The sequence below is a fragment of the Choloepus didactylus genome, chromosome 4 (genome assembly GCF_015220235.1).
Source record: "Choloepus didactylus isolate mChoDid1 chromosome 4, mChoDid1.pri, whole genome shotgun sequence".
Classification (NCBI taxonomy): domain Eukaryota; kingdom Metazoa; phylum Chordata; class Mammalia; order Pilosa; family Megalonychidae; genus Choloepus; species Choloepus didactylus.
Window position 1 is genome coordinate 162,706,501 of NC_051310.1, and position 21,152 is coordinate 162,727,652.

Below are 21,152 nucleotides of genomic sequence, written 5' to 3' on the forward strand. Positions count from 1 at the left end.
AAGGCCATAAGTGTCCAAGCTAAGGCATCAACAATAGGGTACCTTCAAGGAAGGATGGCCAGTGGTGTCCAGAAAATCTCTTTTAGCTGGGAAGGCATGTGGCTGGTGTTGCTGATCCTGGATTGTGTTCCAGCTCCTCTCTCAGCTCCTATGCATTCTTCAAAATGTTGCTCTCTTATCTTCTCTGAAACAAACACTAGGCTAGCATCTCCAAAGTGTCAGCAAAAGTCTGCTTTCAGCAGCCGTCTCCAAAACACATCATGGCTGCTCTCCAAATGTCACTCTCAGCTGCTCTGAGCTCTTTCCATCTGTAAACTCTTTCACAGTACTCCAGTGATTTAATTAAGACCCACCCTGAATGGGTGGGGTCCATATCTCTGTGGAAATAATTTAATCAAATATTTCACCCACAGTTGATTGAGTCATCTCCATGGAAACACTCAAAGGATTCCAACCTAGTCAACACTAATACATCTGCCCCCACAAAATTGCATTAAAGAACATGGTGTTTTTGGGGACATAATATATCCAAACTGGCACAACATCTCTCCAATGAAAATATACTAATGACTAAATAGCACATGAAAAGATGTTAAACATCATTAGTTATTAGGTAAATGCAAATCAAAACCACAATGAGATACCATTTCACTCACACTAGAATAACTACTACCAAAAATCAAAACAGAAAATTACAAATGTTAGAGAGAGTGCAAAGAAACAGGAACATTCATTCATTGCTGTGGCAATGTAAAATGGTGTATAGAATTACCATATGACCTGGCAATCTCCCTTCTAAGTAGATACCCAAAAGAATTAAAAGTAGGGACTCAAAACATTTTTGCATACCGATATTCATAGCAGCATTATTCACAACTGCCAAAAAATGGAAGCAACTCAAGCATCCATCAACTGATGAATGAATAAACAAAATGTGGTATATACCTACAATGGAATATTATTCAGCCATAAGAAGAAATGAAGTTCTGATACATGTGATAACATGGATGAACCTTGAAGATATCACATTGAGTGAAATAAGCAGGGATACAAAAGGATAAATATTGTATGAACTCACTAATATCAAATAATTAGAATAAGCAAACTCAGAGTCAGAATCTATAAGTTACCAGGGATGGGGTAAGGATAGGGAATAGGGAGCTAAGTCTTAAAATGTACAGAGTTCCTATTTGAAATGATGGAAACATTTTGGTGATGGTGATGTGATGGTAGTACATCATAGACATAATTAACAATACTGAAATATATATCTGAATGTGGTAAACAGGGGGGATGTTAGGTTGTATATATGGTAATAGAATAAAAATATTTTAATAATCCATGAAACTGTACTACATAAGCATTGAACCCTAATTTAAACAATGGACTATAGTTGATAGTACAATTATAAAAACATGCTTTCGTCAACTGTAACAAATTCACTACACCAATGAAAGGTGTTAATAATAGGGTGGTATATGGAAATCTTCTATTTTATGCATGATTGTTCTGTAAACCCACAATTTCTCTAATAAAAATATAAAATAAATAAAAATAAATAATTTATTGGTAACTGTGAGGGGTACCAGGAAATATATTAATATAGCACCACAAATCTTCTTCCACACACCAAACAAAAGCTTTTTCTTTGAGCCAAGATTAATCTTTAAATTAAAAATAAAGAGTTCTGTTCCTGTACTACCATTCTCAGCAATAAGGCAGATTAAAAATTCGTAAATGTTCATATACCACTCACCAAAAATACTGGGTGAAATATGGAAACATCCATCAATCTTTATAAAACGGTTGCCAATTGACTTCACTCAAAGAAACACTTTAAAATTAAAAAATAAAAAAAAGGCTGTGTTTGGTCTCACTAAAAAGGAAAAGAAAAGCATTTAAATACAAAAGTAGAAAGAACCCACAAAACAGAAAAACTGCAAGAAAGAAACAGACTGCCCATTAGCTATCATTAAGTTTATCCATTCAACCAAGAAAATAACCATTACAGAATCTTAGAAACATTAAACAAAATGTACAGTTAACTATCTAATTATATTAATTTACTCCAAAATGAGGGAAAGTATGTATATAAAATATATTAGAAATATGGCCAAAATTGCACATAAAAACATTATAATTCAAATTCTTATATCCACTCTTTTTACTGAAAATTATAGACTTCCATTTGGTTTAGCTCTTATGAGTCATTTTGTGTTTATTTAGCTTTCAAAAACCCTATAATTCACATAATTCCTTTTTTCTTGTTTATCAGAAAAGTCAAAAGAAAAATATATTATTCAAAAACTCAATAAGTGAATAAAAGCACATGGTGAATTACTACATATATTTAGTTTAAACATTATTAGTTTTACAGAGCTAAATGCCTTATTCTCAGAAATGGTGGCCATAGATATTATTCTTAAACATCTGCTCCCTCCCAGCTTCTTAGAAATTATACCTAAAGTGATATTTTCTCACATATTCTGAGTGTTGATTGTATCTTCATTTTTTGCTATGCCATTTCCCTGCAGAATTTTTCGAGATACAAGCCCTATAGATTGTAGCATACTATGGAGCAAGAAATTCTGCTGCATTGTGCATTCACTAAGTGTCAGAGAGGAGCTGGGGCATAAATATGGGGCTTGGCAATCACCAAATCTAGGAAAATATTTAGCTAAGGAAAAAAAAGATGGAGCTCAATTTGGAATTGAAGAAAAGAGAGTATTTTTAATGACTTTTAAGAGAACAAATTGCCAAGTCGAGTTAATATGAACCCAAGAAAAATATTTGGAGATTAAACAACACACTCCTAAATAATACATGGGTCAAAGAAGAAATCACAAAAAGAAATTTTAAAAAATATTTTCAGTTAAATAAAAATTAGAACACTACTCATCAAAATTTGTGGGGTCCGTCCAACAAAAGTAGTGCTTGAAAGGAACATATATAGCATTGAATGGATATATTAGGAAAGAAGAAAGATCTCAAATCATTAATCTAAACTTTCACCCCAGTTAACTTGAACAAGAAAAGCAAATTAAATCCAAAGAAAGCAGAAGAAAATAAATACTAAAAATTAGAGCAGAAATCAATGAAATTGAAAATAGGAAATTAATAGAGAAAATCAGTGAAACCAAAAGCAGTTTCTTTGAAAAGGAACTTTCATTCACTGCTGGTATGAATGCAAAATGGTACAGCCACTCAGGAAGACAGTTTGATAGCTTTTTACAAAACTAAATATGTTTATCATATCATCCATCCAGTGATCTTCTTCCAGCTTATTTATCCAAATATGTTCAAAATGTTAAGTCCATAAGAAAACCTACAGTCAAATATTTATAGCAGCTTTACTCATAAATGGCAAAAACTGGAAACAACCAAGATGTCCTTCAATAGGTGAGTGGATTGTAAACAAACTAATCCATCTATACAAAGGAGTATTATTCAACAATAAAAAGAAATGAGCTATCAAGTCATGAAAAGACATAGAGAGACCCTAAATGCGTTTTGTTAAGTGGAAAAAGCCAGTCTCAAAAACTACATACCTCATGATTCCAAATATATGACATTCTGGAAAAGGCAAAACTGTAGGAAAATAAAAAGATAAATGATTATCAGGGTTCAGGAGGAAGGAGTAGGGCTGAATAGGTGGTATCTAGGTCATTTTTAGGGCAATGAAACCATTCTGTAGGAAACTCTAATAGTAGATATATGACATTATGGATTTGTTAAAACCCATGGAGTTGTACAACACAAAGAGTGAATCCTAAAGTAAACTACAGATTTGGTGAATAATGTGTTGATATTGGTTCATTTTTAACAAATGTACCACACTAGTGAAAGATATAAATAATATGACAAATTGTGTAGGAGGAGGGAGGGTTGATATATTGGAACTCTGGGTACTTTATGCTCAATTTGTCTATAAACATAAAAATGCCATAAAAAATAAAAAGAAACTAAAAAAAATCATTGTTTTATTGCAAATAATCTGTCCTTTCCATGGAAATTATAAGGCATTATTTATTTCACAAAATATGTTCACAACTATGGGAGTTATGTCTCAAATACCTACTAATGTACCCTAAGTCAACATTAGTCTGTTTTTACAACATGAGTAAAACATACATATTTGGGACCTATAGGAAGAGAGAAAGTAGTCACAGAATTGTTTAAATGTACTCATGGTTCATCCATGTTGTCACATGCATCAGGACTTCATTCCCTTTTATCGCTTAATAAGATTCCATTGTAGGTATCAACCACAGTATGTTTGTCCATTCATCAGTTGACAGACACTTGGGTTGTTTCCACCTTTTGGCAACAGTGAATAATGCTGCTATGAACATTGGTGCACAAATTATCTGCTTGACTCCCTGCTTTCAATTCTTCTGGGTACATACTTAGTAAGGTGAGTGCCAGGTCATATAGTAATTATATACTTAGCAACCTGAAGAACTGTCAAACTCTTTCACAGCAGCTATCCCATTTTACGTTCCTACCAGCAATGAATGAGTGTTCCTATTTCTCCACATCTTCTCCAACACTTACAGTTTTCTGTTTTTTTTAATAGTAGCCATTCTCATGTGTGTGGAATGATATCTCATTGTGGTTTTCATTTGCATTTCCCTAATAGCAAGTAATGTTGAGCATCTTTTCATATGGTTTTTGTTTATTTGTTTTTTGTCGTTGTTTCTGTTTTTGTTTTTTTGTTTTGTTTTTTTTTTTAGCTATTTGTATTCCTCTTTGGAGAAAAGTCTATTAGAGTATTTTGTCCATTTTTTATTTGCATTGTTCACCTTTTTATTGTGGAGTTGTAGGATTTCTTTGTATGTTCTGGATATTAAAACCTTATTGGATGTGTGGTTTCCAAATATTCTTCTCCCATTGAGTAGGCTGTCTTCACTTTCATGACAAGGTCTTTTAAGGTACTAAAGTTTTTTTTTTTTTAATTTTAATTTTTATTGAGTTTATTCACATACCATTCCACTATCCAAAGATCCAAAGTGTACAATCAGTTGCCCCTGATACCCTCATGCAGCTGTGCATTCATCTCCGCAATTCATTTTTGTTCAATTTTTAGAAACTTTTCATTACTCCAACAAGAAATAAAGACAAAGAAGCAAAAAAATAAAAAAAAAAAGGAAACTCAAATCTTTCCATATCCCTAACCACCCCCCCTCCATTGTTGACTCATAGTATTGGTATAGTACATTTGTTACTGTTTATGGAAGAACATTGAAATACTACTGACTGTAGTATATAGTTTGCAATAGGTATATATTTTTTTCCCTATATGTCCATTATTAACTTCTAGTTGTATTGTCCTACATTTGTTCTGGTTCATGGAAGAGATTTCTAAAATTTGTACAGTTAATCATGGACATTACACACCACAGGATTCAGTTTTATACATTCCCATCTTTTGACCTCCAACTTTCCTTCTGCTGACATATACAACTCTGAGCTTCCCTTTCCACCTCATTCATGCACCATTCAGCACTGTTAGTTATTATCACAACGTGCTAATTTCCAAATGTGTAAGTTCATCCTAGTTGAACATTCTGCTCACACTAAGCAACCACTCCCCATTCATTAGCCTCATTCTATATCTTGGTAACTTATATTTCATGTCTATGAATTTACATATTATAACTACTTCCTATCAGTGAGACCCTGCAATATTTGTCTTATGTGTCTGGTTTATTTCACTCAGTATATTGCCCTCAAGGTTTCACCATCAACCCATTTTTTTTAAGATGGTTTTGTTCACATGCCATACATTCCATCCTAAGTAAACAATCGATCATTCCCTGTATAGTCACATATTTATGTGTTCACCACCCTCACCGCTATCTATATAAGGGCATCTACACTTCTTCCACAAAGCAGAAGGAAGAGTCAAATAAGGTAGAGAGGCAAAAGAAAAAGAAAAAAGAAAGACAAAAAAAAAAAAAACATGACAGCTAGGAAGCAGCAAGGGAAAGATAACCTTAAATCAAAGTAGAATAAAGAGTCAGACAACACCACCAATGTCAAGTGTCTCACACCCCTCCCCTATCCCCCCCCTCTTATCTGCATTTACCTTGGTTAAATCACCTTTGTTACATTACAGGGAGCATAATACAATGATTCTGTTAATTATAGTCTCTAGTTTAGTTGATTGCATCCCTCCCCCAATGCCTCCCCATTTTTAACACCTTGCAAGGTTGACATTTGCTTGTTCTCCCTCCTGAAAGAACATATTTGTATATTTTATCACAGCTGTTGAGCGCTCTAGGTTTCACCAAGTTATACAATCCCTGTCTTTATCTTTCCTCCTTTCTTCTGGTGTCCCACACGCTCCCAACCTTCTCCCTCAACCATATTCATAGTTATCTTTGTTCAGTGTATTTACATTGCTGTGCTACCATCTCCCAAAATTGTGTTCCAAACTTCTCACTCCTGTCTTCTCCTATCACTCTGTAGTGCTCCCTTTAGTATTTCCTGTAGGGTAGGTGTCTTGTTCACAAAGTCTCTCATTGCCTGTTTGTCAGAAAATATTTTGAGCTCTCCCTCATATTTGAAGGACAGTTTTGCTGGATATAGGATTCTTGCTTGGTGGTTTTCCTCTTTCAGTATCTTAAATATATCACACCATTTCCTTCTTGCCTCCATGGTTTCTGCTGAGAGATCTGCATATAGTCTTGGTGTAGGCCTATTCAGATCTATTCTGTTTGGACTATGCTGTGCTTCTTGGATCTGTAATTTTATATCTTTCATAAGAGATGAGAAATTTTCATTGATTATTTCCTCTATTATTGCTTCTGCCCCTTTTCCCTTTTCTTCTCCTTTGGAGATACCAAAGATACGTACATTGTTATATTTTGTTTTGTCCTTAAGTTCCCAGAGATGTTGCTCATATTTTTCCATTCTTTTCTCCATCTGCTCCTTTGCACGTAGGCTTTCAGGTGTTTTGTTCTCCAGCTACTGTTTTCTTCTGCCTCTTGAGATCTGCTGTTGTATGTTTCCATTGTGTTTTTCGTCTCTTGTGTTTGCCTTTCATTTCCATAGACTGCCAGTTGCTTTTTTGAACTTTTGATTTCTGCCTTATGTATGCCCAGCATTTTCTTTATAGTCTTTATCTCTGTTGCCATATCTTTTCTAAACTTTTTGAATTGATTTAGCATTAGTTGTTTAAATTCCTGTATCTCAGTTGAAGTGTAAGTTTGTTCCTTTAACTGGGCCATAACTTCATTTTTCTTAGTGTAAGTTGTAGTTTTCTGTTGTCTAGGCATCTGACCTCCCAGGCCACCCCAGTCAGGTTTTCCCAGATGAAAACAAGCTCAGGTCACAGAAGGAGGAAATATTCAGTATCCAGTTTCTCTAATGGTGTGTCTTAGAGGATTAACACACCCTGTGCTTTTCTGCCCAGCAAGGGGTGACTGTCAGCCTGTCACAGGCCAGTTTAAGGGGGTGTGGCCCAGAGCTCTCCTCTCCCAGGCTTTGGGGTCTGGTTCTGAATGTAAGGTGGGTAGTAGAGCTGAGCCTCTCCTCTTTCCTCTTGGGAAGTTATGCCCCCTAGAGAGAGGTCATTTGCATATAAATACATTCTTTGTTTCTCTGACTCTGCTATCTCCACCCTTGTCTGGGTCAGAATGTTGTGATTTTAAAATGGCTGAAGCTTTCTTTATTGCACAGCACTATGAGCTGAAAATGGCTGAGGCTTTCTTCACTGAGCTGCCCAGGTTGACAGAGAGAGAAAGGAACAGAAAGCTCCCAGATTCACCCATCAGCCAGAGATAGAACCCAATCCTCTGGGCTCCCCATCCTGAGACAGATATGTCCCCTGACTCTCCCAAGGTCAGTTGTCACCAAAAGCCTCTGTCTGCTTGTTGGGGATTCGCAGTCTGTACTGAGTGGTTAAAATTAAAACCCCAGTTAAAGCTGGGCTGAGGTACACTCACTTGTTCAGAGAGTTCTGCTCTCTAGCACCATGAGGCTTCCATGAGGGAGGGACTCTTGGCTCTCAGCATAGGTCTGCAGTTTTTTCCTACAGATTTTATGCTGCGATCTTGGGCATTCCTCCCAATTCAGGTTGGTGTATGATTAGTGGACAGTCACATTTGTCTCCCTGCAGTTATTCCAGGTTATTTACTAATTTTTCTATTGTTTATGAATTGCTCCAGGGGGGAGTAACTAGCTTCCACTCCTCTCTATGCCACCATCTTAGCTCCTCTTTAAGGCACTAAAGTTTTTAATTTTGAGGAGGTTTCATTTATATTTCTTCTTTAATTGCTTGTGTTTGGGGTGTAAAATCTAAGAAATCATTGCCTAACACAAGATACTGAAGATGTTTCCTTATATTTTCTTCCAGAAGTTTTATAGTTCTGGTTCTTATATTAGGTCTTTGGTCCATTTTGAGTTAGGTTTTTATAGGGTGAGATAGGGGTTCTCTTTCTTTCTGTTTCATATGGATATCCAATTCTCCCAGCACCATTTGTTGAAGAGACTATTCTTTCCCAATTGGGTGGACTTTACAGCCTGGTCAAACATGAATTGGCCATAAATGTAAGGGCCTATTTCTGAACTCTTGATTCAAACCATTAGTCAATATACTTATCCTTGTGCTGGTACCATGCTCATTTGCCCATGTTAACTTTGTAATAAGATGTAAAGTCAGGAAGTGTGGGTCCTCCCACTTCATTCTTCTTTTTCAAGATGTTTTGGCTATTTGAGGCCCTTTATCATTGCAAATAAACTTCATAATTGAGTTTTCCCATTCTGGAAAGTAGGCTGCTGGAATCTTGATTGGGACTGCATTGAATCTGTAAATAATTTGGGGTAGAATTGACATCTTAATGATATTTAGTCTCTCAATCTATGAAAACAGAATGTCTTTCCATTTATTTGGGTCTCCCTTTTAGCAATGTTTTGTAGTTTTCTGTGTACAAGTCCTTTACATCCTTGGTTAAATTTATTCCTAGATATTTGATTCTTTTAAGTTCTATTATAAATGGATTTCTTCTTGAATTCCTGCTCATATTGCTCATTGCTAGTGTATAGAAACACTACTGATTTTTGTCTGTTACTCTTGTACCCTGCCACTTTGCTAAATTCATTTGTTAGCTCTAGCAGCTATGCTGTAGATTTACTGGGACTTTCTATTTACAGGATCATGTCATCTACAAACAGTGAAAGTTTTATTTCTCCCTTTCTAATTTGGATGCCTTTACTTCTTGTTTTTGTCTAACTGCTCTGTCTAGAACTTCCAGTACAATGTTGAATAACTGGTGACAGTGCATTCTTGCCTTGTTCCAGATATTAGAGGGAAAGATTTCAGGCTTTCAATATTGAGAATGATGTTAGCTATAGTCTTTTCATATATATCCTTAATCATGTTGAGGAAATGTCCTTCTTTTCCTATCTTTTGAAGTGCTTTTATCAAGAAAAGATAGGGAGTTTTGTCAAATGCCATTTTTGCATCGATGGGAGACGATCATTTTTTTCCCTCAGTTTTATTAATGTGGTGTATTACATTAATTGATTTCCTTATGTTGAACCATGCTTGCATACTTGGGATAAATCCCACTAGATCATGGGGTTTTTTAATATGCTGTTGGTTTTGATTTGCTAGTATTTTATTGAGGATTTTTGCATCTATATTCACTATAGAAATTGGTCTGTAATTTTCTTTTCTTGTAGCATCTTTATCTGACTTTGGTGTTAGGGTGAGGTTGCCCTTACAGAAAGAGATAGGTGTGTTCCCTCCTCTTCAATATTTTGGAAGAGTTTGAGCAGAATTGGTATTAGTTCCTCTTGGAGTGAATGGTAGAATTCACCAGTGCAGGCACCTGGTCCTGGAGTTTTTTTATGTTGGGATGCTTTTGATGACTGATACAATCTCTTTACTTGTAGTTGGTCTTTTGAGATCATTTATTTCTCCTAGAGTCAGTTTAGATTGTGCATGTGTTTCTAGGGATTTGTCCATTTCATCTAGTTTGTCTAATATATTGGCATACATTTTATCATAGTATCCTTTTATGAACCTTTTTCTTTCTGTGAAGTCAGTAATAATACCCCCCTTTCATTTCTGATTTTATTTATTTGCCTTCTCTGTCTTCTTTTTTCTTTGTCAGTCTAGCTCTAGGTTTCTCAATTTTCTCAATTTTCAAAGAAACAGTTTTTTTTGGTTTTGTTAATGCTCTGTGTTGTTTTTATTTTCTAATTTATTTCTACTCTAATCTTTGTTATCTCTTTCCTTCTGCTTCATATTGGCTGAGTTTGCTGCTGTTTTTCCATTTTTTCCAGGTGTGAAGTTAGGTCTTTGATTTTAGCTTTTTTCTTTTTTAATGTAAACATTTGTGGCTATAAATATCCATTTCAGCACTGCCTTCACTGCAACCTATAAGTTTTGATATTTTGTGTTCTCCTTTTCATTCACCTCAAGATATTTACTGATTTCCCTTGCAATTTCATGTTTGACCCCTGATTGTTTAACACTGTGTAATTTAACTCCCATATATTTGTGGATTTTCCCATTCTCTACCTGTTATTATTTCCAGCTTCAATCCATTATAATCACAGAAGACGCTTCATATAATTTCAATCTTTTTAAATTTATTGAGACTTGTTCTTTCACCTAACATGTGGTCTTATCGTGGAGAATGATCCATGTGCACTTGAGAAGAATGTATATCCTGCTGCTTGCAGGAGCAGTGTTCTGTATATGTCTGTTATATCTAGTTCATTTATCATATTATTCAAGTTCTCTGTTCCCTTATTGAGCTTCTCTCTAGATGTTCTATATATTCTTGAGAATGGTGTATTGAAGTCTCCAACTACTATTATAGAGCTGTCTATTTCTCCTTTCAGTTTTGCCAGTGTTCACCTCATGTGTTTTGAAGCACCCTAATTAGATGCATAAATATTTATGATCATTATTTCTTCTTGGTAAATTGCCCCTTTTATTAATGTATAGTGGGCCCTTCTTTGTCTTGTATAACAGATATTTTAAATTCAGTTTTATTGACATATTCATATACCATACACTCATCCATGGTGTACAATCAACTGTTCACAGTACCATCATATAGTTGTGCATTCATCACCCCAATCTATTTTTGAACATTTTCCTTACACTAGAAAGAATGAGAATAAGAATAAAAAATAAAAGTAATAAAGAACACCCAAATCATCCCACCCCATCCCATCCTATTTTTCATTTAGTTTTTGTCCCCATTTTTCTACTCATTCATCAATACACTGATAAAGGGAGGGTGATCCACAAGGTTTTCACAATCACACTGTCACCACTTGTAGACTACATAGTTATACAATCATCTTCAAGAGTCAAGGCTACTGGGTTGGAGTTTGATAGTTTCAGGTATTTACTTCTAGCTATTCAAGTACATTAAAACCTAAAAAGTGTTATCTATATAGTGTGTAAGAAGGTCCACCAGAGTGATCTCTCAACTCCATTTGAAATCTTTCAGCCACTGAAGTTTTATTTCGTTTCATTTCACATCCCCCTTTTGTTCAAGAAGATGTTCTCAATCCCATGATGCCAGGTCCAGATACATCCCTGGGAGTCATGTCTGCATTGCAAGGGAGATTTACACCCCTGGGAGTCAGGTCCCATGTAAGGGGGAGGGCAGTGAGATCACCTGCTAAGGTGGCTTAGTTAGAGACAGAGAGAGCCATATCTGACCAACAAAGAGACACTCAGGGGGAGACACTTAGACACAATTAGAAGCAAGTTTAGCCTCTCCTTTGCAATAACAAGCTTCATAGTGGCAAGCCCCAAGACAGAGGGCTCAGCATATCAAGCTGTCAGTCCCCAATGTTTGTGAGAACATCAGCAACAATCCAGATGAGGAAGTCCAACACCTCTGAATCTTCCCCCATCTCTTTGGGGGGGCTGATATACATTTTTATTCTCTGCCCAAATTACTTTGGGATGTGTTGCTATTTCACTCTAACTTATACAGACCTACCATAGCTCACTTCCTATTCAAAGTTCCATGTAATTGTGGTGTTTGAGCAAACTTACTTTATATTGTCTAGAAAACATAGATCCTACACCAAATAAACATTTACCCCCTTGGTTTCACATGGAAGTTGAAGTTTTAACACACAATCAGTTTCAACCTTTACCCTTTGGCCCAATTTGCCCTAGTCTTGAACAAATCTGCTTCATTCATACCTCTAATTGAAGTTTGGGCTCTTTTTTCAGCTTTTTTTTTTTTTTAACATTTGCTGTATGTGTTAATACTGACATTCATATCTACTGAGCTCTAGCTCTGAGTTTCAGGTGTCACACAGATACCCAATGTTCCAGAGACCAATCAGGTTATACATCAAGGGATCAACATCTCAGGGTTTGGAGACAGCCATTATAATTCAGGAATAGATTTGACTGCTGTAAGAACTTACAATCTAGGGACCACTACAATGACCATTTCCCTGTTAGGCTGTGCTCTAAGATTCAATTCTGAATTTACACATTGTAGTTAGTCCATATTGGTGAGGCATTATAGTGTTTGCCTTTGTTTCTGGTGTACTTCACTCAAAATGCTGTCTACAGGGGCCATTCACCTGATTGGATGTCTCACAGCTTCACTCCTTCTCATAGTTGCTCAGTATTCCATTGTATGCACACACCACAGTTCACCATTCTGTTCCTCAGTCAGTGTACCCTTAGGCTACCTCCACCCACTACAAATCATGAATACTGCCTCCATAAACACCAATGTGCCAATACACATTCATGTCTTTGCTCTCAGATCTTCTGGGTACATACCGCATAATGAGGTTGCAGGACCTATGACCCCCACATACTTAGGTTCTTGTGGAGCCACCACAGTGACCTCCAGAAAGGCTACACCATTCTGTCTCCTCAACAGTAAATAGGTACATCCCTCTCTCCATGTTTTCTCCAGCACTTTTATCCCTATTTATATTTTTTTCCTACAATGTTATAGAGATATATTCACATAGCATACAGTTATCCACAGTGTACAATCAGTTGTTCATGGTATCATCATATAGTTGTACATTTATCACCACAGTCAGCACTTGAACATATTGATTATTACAAAAAAGTTTTTTTGGTGAATAATAAAAAAGATAATAAAAATAAAAATAAAATGTCATATAATACAATATAATAGTGAGGACAGAAAACACCACCACTACTGAGGATCCTATATCCCTCCCTTATATCCCCCTCTCATACACATTTAACTTTGGTATATTGCCTTTGTTACATTTAATGGAAGCATATTACAATGTTACTGTTGACCATAGACTCCAGTTAGCTTTGTTTATGTTTTTTTCCCAAATGCCATCCCTTTTACAAAACTTTGCAGGGTTGACATTCATTTGTTCTCCCACATGTGAGAACATTTTTATATTTGTACATTTAGTAACAGTCATTGGCCACTCCAGTTTTTGTCAGGTTATTGTCTTGTATGACAGATTTTGACTTAAAGTCTACGTTGTCCAATATTAGTATAGCTACCTCAGTTCTTTTTTGGTTATTGTTTGCAAGGATTATCTTTTTCAGCCTTTCGCTTTCAACCTATTTGAGTCTAAGGTGAATCTTGTGTAAACAGCATATAGTTGGGTCATACTTTTTTATTCATTCTGCCAATCTGTGTCTTTTGACTGGGGAGTTTAATCCATCAACATTCAGGGTTTTCACTGTAAATGCAGTACTTACTTCAGCCATTTGTCCTTTGGTTTTTACCTGTCATATCTTCAGAACTCCTTTAATAATTCTTGAAAGGCAGGTCTTTTGTTGATGAACTTTCTCAGTTTCTCTTTATTTGTGAATATTCTAAACTCTCCCTCATTTTTGAAGGACATTATTTCCAGATAAAGAATTTGGGGCTGGCAGTTTTTTTTCTTTCAGTACCTTAAATATATTATACCACAGCCTTCTCTCCTCCATGGTTACTGGTGAGAAATCAGCACTTAATCTTTTTAAGGATCCCATGTATGTGATGAACCACTTTCTCTTGCTGCTTTAAGAATTGTCTCTTTATCTTTGGCATTTGTCATTCTGGTTATAAGGTGTCACAGAGTAAGTCTATTAGGATTTCTTCTGTTTTGAGTATGTTGTGCTTCTTGGACATGTATATTTAAGTTTTCATAAGAGTTGGGAAATTTAGGGCCATTATTTCCTCAATTTTTCTGCCCCTTTCCCTTGTCTTCTCCTTCTGGGACACCAAAACATGAACGTTTCCGTGCTTCATGCTGTCACTCAAATACCTGAGATCCTGCTCAATTTTTCCTATTCTTTTCTCTAGCTGTTCTTATGACTGTGTGATTTCAATTGCCCTGATAGTTCACTGATTTTTCCTTCTGCCTGTTCAAATGCTGTTGTGTGCTTCTAGTGTATTTTTTTTAATCTCTACTATTGTGCCTTTCATCCTCATAATTTCTGTTATATTTCTTTTTATACTTTCAAATTCTTCTTTATGCTCATTGTCTTCTAAATATCCTTTAACTCTTTATGCATATTTTCTTAATCTCCTTGAATTGATTTAGGAGTTTAGTTCAAACTTCTTTGATTAGTTGTTCCAAATTCTGTGACTCCTCTGAAGTTTTAACTTGTTCCCTTGTCTGGGCCGTATCCTCCTCTGAGTATGGCTTGTAATGTTTGCTGATGTCTAGACATCAGCAAAAATTATCTTGATGATTTAACTCTGAAGGTCAGTTTCTCACTCTTGCCTAGGGTTTTATTATTGATTGGTTTGTATTAAGGCTCTTCTTTGATGCTTGGTCCAACTTATTCTAGACCTTTACAATAGCCCAAGTTCAACTGATTAGATTTTCTCAGCTCTTCTTCATCTGATTCTTGCCATGGATATGTGGTACAATTTTTAAGATTGCACTTTTTGTACACTGGTTTCACCTCCAAGAGAAAGCTTCCTTTCTCTGTTTCTTCTCCAGGAATCTTGATCTCTTCTGTTTGGTTTTGGCAAAATTTCCTCCCCAGCTCCTATGACTTGTTTGAATTCTTTCCCCCACTCAGTGTCCCATTTTCCTTACAATTTTCAGTTCTGGAGTCCTTCTGTCTTACAGCAGTTCAGTTTAACCACTCCCCATTTTTTGTCTGTGAGGCTTTTCTGCCTCCAGTTTCTTCCCCTTGAGGATATCCCATGACAGGAGCCAGATAGGGTCAATCCAGAAAGATAGGTCACTCCAGAAAAATCCATTTTGTGTTTATATGGTCCAGCCAACAGTAACTGTATTGACTGAGCACACTTCTTGCCATCTGCAGTTCTACCATGATCTCTCTCTTTCTCTCTCCTTTGTCCCCCTTGGAGGACCTTTTTCATGCAGTACTCCTCAGTGGATTTTGTCCCACCCTAGGTCTCTGAGGACTTGAGTGTGCCTTGATATGCATTTGGTTCTAAGTCACTGCTGCAAGTGACTTTATAATCTGTGTCCCTGGTGGGATATAGGAGGGATCCAGGCCTCTGCCTCTGAGCAACTCCCAAGCAGCTCAGAACCAAATGAAGAAGAGGGGAATGGGAGTGGGCTGGCAGGTCCAGGATGGAAATTTCCTACTTGATATTTTTTCTTTTTCTTTGATTAAGCTTTTTTGGACTTCTTCTCCAGTCTCTACTGCCCTCCAGCATCCTAAGCAAGTAGGATTTGTCCTTTTGTTTGCTGAATCTCTGAGGAGGTTTTTTCAGGGGCTGTCTTACGTTGCCATGTTGATGATGATGCCTGACCAAACTTTTTTGACATATAAAACAAGTTTTAAACATTTCAGAGTTTACAAATTAAAGCTTTTAAATCTAGCTCTCCAGCTGTAAATAGTTGGTTTGTAACCCTCTTTCTCAAAGTGATTATATAATAATATGATTTAAATAATAGCGTTAAAGTCTTCTTAGAAACTTGCTTATAAAGCTATTTTGTGGTAACAGAACTTGTATCTTTTCAAGACTTTTTAATGAACCTCCAGTGAAAATAAAAAAATTTCCACAGAATGATATATGCTATCTTTCAAACACATAACCAGGCCTTCTTTGAAATTTTAATGATAGGTCAGTCATCATCCTTCAGGCAATTTGTGTTAAACTCCCCATTTTTTACAGAACCAAAAAAAGAAAGAAAGAAAATAAAAACCTAATTGATTCAGGAAGACTCAATTATAAATTCAATATTTGAAGATGTAAAATTCCTGTGTGAAGAAACAAAACTGTATGTAGGCATGGCAACTATCTAATTAGACGCCATGTGTTCAGGATGATTGAATTTGCGTGCACATTATAGATTGATATGGTGTTGAAGAGAAATAAATACCCGAGGGAAGAAGAATAGCATAGAATGCTGGATTTGTGTTTTATGGCAGAGGAAACATAAATGGGTTTAAGTGTATTCTGAATAAACACTGATACTTATTTTATAATAAAAGATGAAAAAATTACCAAGTCTTTTCCTAGCATAAGATACAGAGGCTATTTGTGCTTTTCAGCAAACCTGTGATGTTACTGTTAAAGTAAGTAGTAAGTTCTTAAGGACTGACAATCGATAGCTTTAAAGTAGTTGGTTACTTATGTATGGCAAACATGCATTTAAGATCAATTTTTACAGCAAAAATCCATATATCAAGCAGGTTCATTGGAAGCAAATGATAGAATGAATCCAGCTCTAGAAAGGGAGCACTCAAGATGGTTTGCAGTCAGCTAGGGTGATATACATTATAAAAGACAACTGAGGTGCAAAGCTATGGAAGGATATTCAATATGTCTGATGGCATACAGTGGCTCACCTGTTGTCTTTTTAATACATTGTCAAATAAGCAATGGATATTTTTTGGCCAGTGAATTTCTTTGGACTGGTAGCAGTATTACAAGAATCAGCAATAATCTGCTTTCCAAAACATTTAAAGGTGGAAACCTAACAATCAGGGGAATTATTCCTTCTATCAGGATGAATCACTAACACACATACACAAGTACAATGTCTTTCCTGAGTCTTTCATAAGTCTTTAATTCCTAGATAAGGGAGGGTGAATTTTACTTTCTGACTTAATCCTAGATCCAGAGCATTCTTCATTTTATAATTAAAGCACAGAACAAATCCAAAATTTCTTTTGGGCATCAGTATCTATTCAGCATCTTTAAAAACTATCATCTTACTATGGGATCGGAAACCTTCAGGATTAATAGTTAAATTTATATAATGGATTCTAGGAAGTCATAAAAATGTGAGCTGTTTCCTAACTTTAAATATCTAATGACAAATTAGTAAGGCACTTATTGTCCCCCCAAAACTGACAATACTAATTTCAGGGCACTGTTTCTTCTGTAATTCATTTTTAAAAGTGTAAATTAGAGTGTGAGTCCTGCAATTGAGAAATGTAAATGCAATTTCACCATGATACACTCATCTTTTGAGGTAGTAATCTGCATTTTATATGGAATGCCTATTGTTCATTGAAGAAGTTCCTAAGCTCTATAACTTATCAATAAATCAAGGTAATCCAGATATTCTTTATCATCTCATGCCCATGACTGTAAAATCATTAAGACTTTTTTACCAGCATGTTGATTTCTTTCAGTTCACAACCAGAATTTTGCAGAAAGCTTTTGCTATCACCCTCACTCACCAGTAATCAAAATGCAGATACTGGATTTTAAGTAAGTTTCTAAAGATAGTAAATATATATTTGTATTACACAAACCTGGGGTGTTTGTAAAACTCTAAATTGACTTAAAAAGGCAACTGCTTAGTTGATAGTTCTCTTACATAGGATTCATATAAAATTAATTGGCCAAATTTAAGTCAAATGTACAATAGAAAAGGAACAAAACAACTATCTCAGGTATTCCATAGATTCTCAATGAAAGAATGTGGTTGGGATGAAAAAAAGGTCCCTTTGCCCCTGAAATTGGTTTAGTTTTCAATGGTCAAAGGAGAAGAATATTTTTTTCCAAAGTTCTTTGGGACATTCAAGTATGACAGTAAATTTGGGCAAAGTGCTATGAGTTACAGTTCATTGAGGAACTGAAAGTATGATCACTAAGTTCTCCAAACATGTGAAGCTTGATTTTGAAATTAAGCATGACCTTTTAAACGTTTTAAGTGGGAGTGGTACTAGACAAATTAATTAGTACTGACTTTTTAGTTCACAGTGTTTGAAATAAAATTAACTGTCACAGAATTAAAGAAAAAGTGAGAAACTGATCATTTGTATTAATAAAAATACTACCAATTGCTGAATTCTCCCCTATGTTTTACACAATCCTCACTGTCATTGGTCTTAGGACTCAAGAATCACAGAAAGAAGAGGAGTAAATTGAGTATTTTATTATCATATTGAAATTTTGTACTTGTCTTCAGTCAATCCATAATTTTTTGACCAAAGACTGTTACTAAATTTCATCTGTAAAGATGAAATTTAATTCTGCAAAAGACTGCAGCCAATGATGAGAAATAAAGTGAATTTGTTTTACTTCATCTTAAGAGTGATGGTCATCACCAGAAATTCCTGACCATCTGCTTTCCTAGGCTGCAAAGTAGATTGCATATTGCAAAAGTCCTATATTTTTCCTGTGGAAAAAAAAAAAAACTGAAGCATGCATTTTTAAGCTACAATTCATGGCAATATAATAAGTACACTGTTGCACAATATTTTCAAACAGAGGTTATACAACCATCTGTTAGAACCTTTGCACTGGGTTGAATGTTTTTCAGTAAATAAACCTAAAGTAACTTATTAAAAAAAGACTCAAGAATTCTAATGAAAGAGTCATCCATGACTCTTAAAGATGTAAGAGCACAACACATGAAGATATTGCCTGAAATATGAAAGACTATAAAATTATAGAATTCCAAAATGAATGAACTTTTACTTGGCCTTCATTACAAGCAATAATTTTTAGGTCTCACTCATCAATTGCCTAAATGCACAAATAGCAAATTGTTACATATTTAAGATTTTACATTTCTAAAGCAAACCAGTCATATTATTTTAAGTTACCTGAAACAGCATTCAGTGGACCCTATGTCCTGAATAAGCAGCTGGTGTACAATAAATTACATACCAAAAGAAAAATAATAATAAGAGTCATCCATAGATAGTTAAATCAGAGACATACAATTCCCTATTCTCCTAGGTGGAATGAAGCACCATCTTCCATTTGGTGATATAGTGCAACAAACATCTCACCTCCAAGACATCTGTTTTCCAGCTGACTATGGGCCAAAACAACACTTCAGTCTTGGGGGAAAAAAATGCCTTCCTTTCAGAACAGTGCTGACATAAATCCTAATGACCTGATACTTTTAACTACCTCCTTTTTAACAACCTCTTTTACTATTCTCCAGCAGGGACTTGAATTGAGCTGAGAGTAAAATGCTATCCACAGCACTTAAATCAGATCTGGGGCTTAATGGCAGTTTTTTTTCCCCTCAACCTCCCTTTTTCTACTCTGTCTTCCTAATTACTGTCATCAGGCGGCACTTTTTTCTTGAAAAGAAATATTGACATTTTAGGAGTGAAATATTGAAATGGTGCTTTTGTTTTATTGATGATTCCGTAGCATCCAACATTCACAGAACTAAAGGTTGCAGAACTTTGCTGATGAGACAAAAACTAGGAGAAATTGAAAAAGGAGTGAAACCGGACATCTTAATTAATTGGTGGAGTTTTCTCTAATTTTCCCTGAATGACAATGTGAGTATATAAAATAAATTTTGGCATTAGGCACTGAATAAAGTTCCAAGTTACCAAGCAAAAGTAATAACAACCCTTTATTCATATACACTAAATGTATTTCTAGAAACTTCTGAACCTAAAAGAGAGTAGTTAATTTTCCTAAGCATGAGCTCGTTTTTTACAGTGCAGCTTCCACCTCTTCAGCCTGATTAACGAGCCGAGCTTTAACAATGAAATATGATAGGTACCTATTAAGAATAGTTAGAAGCCCTTTTAGCCTTCTGGTCTTCAAGCCTGAGAATGTCAATTTCTTTATGCAATTGTTCTTTAACACTAACATTGTTATGAGGGCTTGCATTTCCAAAAATATTCTGATATGATACTTGTAATAAACTAATAAACACTGACTCTAAACCCTTTCATATGAAAGAGCTCTCACAACGCCCATCTCTCTCCCCTAGCTTTCAAGTGTTATGAAGTTTCCTAGGTTTTTAACTGAAGCAAAAGTATGGCAATAACATAACATCTTTTAAAATAAAAAAAAATATATCCAAAACCTTTTATTTTGAAAGAGCTTCAAACTTACAGAATAGTTACAAAAATAATACAAACCTCATACAGAAAACTCCAACATGCCCTCCACCCCCTGCCCCAGATACCTAGATCCACCAATTTTAACATTTTTGCCACATATGCCGTATCATTCTCTCTCTCTATCCATCTACAGCTAGTACTCTTCGTATCTCATTTAAGAAATCCTTCCCCATCTTAGGGGCATGATATTCCATTTTATGTCTAAAAGTGATATAACGTTTTTTAAACTTTGTATTTTGAAATAACTGTAGAGTCATGGGAAGGAGTTAAGAAATATATGAGGACATCCTGTCACCCTTCACCCAGGCTCCCTCTATGTTGACAACTTGTATCACTACAGTGCAATAAAGAAAATGAGAAAATTGACATTGATATGATCCATAGAGCTTACTCAAATTTCACATTTGTGTGCATGTGTATTTACATAGCTCTATGCAACTTTATCAAATGTGTACCTTCATTTTACTACTACCACATTTAAGAATCTTAATTGTACCATCAGCACAAGAGTTCTTTTGCTAGCCCTTTATAACCCCCATATTCTCCCATCCTTAACCCCTAATCTGTTTTCCATCTCTGCAATTAAGTTACTTCATGAATATTATTATATAAATACAATTGTGCAGTAGGTATCCTTTTGGTATTGGCTCTTACGAACCTATCATTCTTGATCCTGCCTCCCCGATGTATAGATGAACTGTTTTATTGTCTTAGTAAACTGCTAAAATCATAATACACACTACCTAAAGAAATTATGCTCTAATCTAGAGTATTTATAGCCAAGGGGAGTCATATTAATCACAGATGATCATTTAACATAAGAAGACAAGTTTATTTCTATTTCCTCTTCAAAAAAGAAAATTTAGACAAATTATTTTAACTGTACATGCTGAGA